The sequence below is a fragment of the Pholcus phalangioides genome, unplaced genomic scaffold (assembly GCF_987345545.1).
Source record: "Pholcus phalangioides strain wild (caught in Gottingen) unplaced genomic scaffold, Ppha-v1.0 ptg000006l_1, whole genome shotgun sequence".
NCBI lineage: Eukaryota > Metazoa > Arthropoda > Arachnida > Araneae > Pholcidae > Pholcus > Pholcus phalangioides.
The window spans coordinates 1,624,148-1,627,160 of NW_028301599.1; positions in this window are offsets into that span (position 1 = coordinate 1,624,148).

Consider the following 3,013-nt stretch of genomic DNA (forward strand, 5'->3'; position numbering starts at 1 on the left):
CCATTTCTAATGCGGATCAGTGAAAATAATTGTTCTGCTGAAAGAATTAATAAAATATTTTTAAGAATTTAATAAAAGTAACTTGATTTTCATTTAGATCTTCATTTGCATAATCCCAAGTTCATAAATACTTATGTTGAGAAGAAAAACGGGGGGGGGGAATTTATGATTTCGATCATAACGATAGGAGAAATACCTTTATCACGATTTTTGAATTTTTTCCCGGAATCGGGAGAATTCCGTTCCGAAATGTAATGCTGACGCCAGCGAAACAAACCCGTGCCATCGTTTACTGCATACCGTACCATAAGCTCGCTTCCACCCGCTCACGCTAAACTTATCTCGCGTTAGTTGAGCGACGGAATTCAAAAATCGATATAAAGTTTAAATACTGACAGCCAGAACCTAATAAACGTCGCATTCGATCGTAGCTTCGAGCGATAAACTGTCCATAAACTTACGCATTCTACGTGATTTGTCTGCGAAATCATCACCTGCATTTTTATTTTTATTATTTTCCTCTTCTTGTTCGTGCTTCCAACTGACGCAATAACTTAAAATTCGTCTTGACGTGAAATAAATAAATAATGCGATATTCGCATGTCAAAGGCAAATTTGTAAATCATAGGAAAGGTTCGCGTGTGATTATAAAAGAGACCTTTTTCGCCGGCTTTCGTTTTAGAAATGTTTTATTGACAAAATATCAACGCAAATTCACGTCTTCCATCAAATTTGGAGACGCAATTATCTAGTCTGTGATTCTATCCAAGAGATAATATTCCTTAACATGTTGACACGAAAATTATGTAAATAAATAAATCTGAATACGTGGGTGATTGATAATTTAATTTTTAAGAGATTTCATTGAATGTATTTGTGTGAAAGTTCTGTCATCGATCAGCAAGAGCATATATTGGAGAACTTTCAATTTCCCTATCTTTGGGCATGTATAGGAATCGTGTTTGATAACACTTTTCGAATCAAATTTTAACCCTTTAATTGGTGAGCATTGAAATATCCACAGGAGAAAGATTTTGAGGGGTTATTAAAAAGAAATACGATAAACATGTTCATGTAAATCGAGAAGCTATCCATACTTAGAATAAGACAACCATAAATACATTATTGGCATTGTATAGTATTTTATCATTTGTATATATTGTTTATAATTTTTGTGACTGTGTTTTTTATTGGGTTGCTGTATTTTTGAAATATATGACATCCATATTTTTGTTAAGGGCATCTTTTTCTCAGCCACCTCGTTGGGCATTTTGCTTGTTGCTTGTTGCGTTGTATTTGTATTTGTATATGAAGCAAATGAATCGGAATTGCTATTTTGTGAATTAAGTGCCACTGTGGTGGTCGAGTGGTTATAGTGACGGACTCGCGATGCGAGGATCCGGGTTCGAACCCCACAGTGGTGGTCGGCTGAAGTTGGTTTTCTGTGGTTCCCAACTTCAAGGCGCAAATGCGAGCCGATCTCCCCGTTAGAAAGTCTCGTCACAGAGAGCAACAGTCCTACAACGATAAATCATTCAATCATAACACTTCACTCATAGTTAGAAAAACTGGTGGCAGATGGCAGCACTACACATAACAAACATTACACAGAAACAAACTTTACGTCAGGTTTCACTACACGTACACGCACATTCCCGAATGTACCGATTCGTTGGGGGTTCCGCGGGGGGGGGGGTGCGCATGTGTGGTGTAGCAGTAGTAGGTAGGGCCTCCAAAAAATGGCTCGGGGATCCATGATGTTCTTAAGTCAGTCACCTCGTTGGGCAATTTGCCTGTTGTGGCGTTGTATTTGTAAGTGATCTGAATGCTATTTTTACGACAAACTTTGTCATTATTACCTTTCAAGGTAGATTATTCGCTGAAATATTTGAATTGTAAAGAACTGCATGATATAACGAACAAGCTCATTTTACGTTTCATATGCTGTTTTTCCCTTATTTTCAGCTATTTCCGAACGTTCTTTGTCGGGCTCAAGCGAGACAGGGAAACACCCCCCAACTGGTTTTATTTTAAATAACACGACAAAACAAAATGCTTATATTTTTATTATAATGAGTAGGGCTTGGATTTTTATGATATGCCATATTTGTTTTATAACAAGTCATATTTCTGGCATTTTCGAGGTATTGGTCATATTTTAAGCATTTTTGAGAAATCAGTCCACATTTTAGGAAATTTCAAACGATTGATCATATCTTTTTATCATCTATCACTAAAAAATTTGATCTGTAGGTATCGGATCCAGTGACAAGGACAAGCTAAAAATAGACAAGAATTCATCAAAATAACGAATGCATGTATTTTTTTGTAAAAAAGGCTTTCGCTTTCAAGATAGCCACTACTTTATTCCTGGGGGTGAACCCTTCCTATGCTTTTGAAGGGGAACTCTTGATGACACGTCAAACACATGTGGAAGATCTTATTCATTATTTGGACACCAAAAATCTTCGGGTTCAATGCATTTGCATGTCTAAAGTCAAACACGTAACTAGGTTTATTTTCTGGAGGGCTTAACATTGCTTTGTGAATTCTCGTAAATTTGTTAATCCCTTCTCAAGATTGTCGTCCAGGACAGTTGCGCCCCAACTCCCTAATTCTGGCTCGACTTTGAAGGATCGGAGATAAAAAAATTAAGAAACTGATTCCAACAGGAGTTAAGTGCAAATATTTTCAGTACCGATGATACTCTATATTTCATTTTTTAAATATGTTAAAAGTTCTAGCCCACAAAAGTGACTTAACGTGAAGCCATATTGCTTGCTACTCAGCTAAAGTGGGCGTTAGCGATACTGCTGAAACAAGGCGTCAGCTTTATGACAAGGCTTTTTCAGATATTGCTCGATTCATTTTCAATTTTTAAAATACTTTTTCGGGTTTCTTCATATACTTCTTAGAAGACACTATAGAATTATAGCAGTTTTCTATTTTAGTTTTTTTCTTAGAGAACTTCAAAATACATTTCATAATTAAGGAAACAGATATTTTTCCTGCA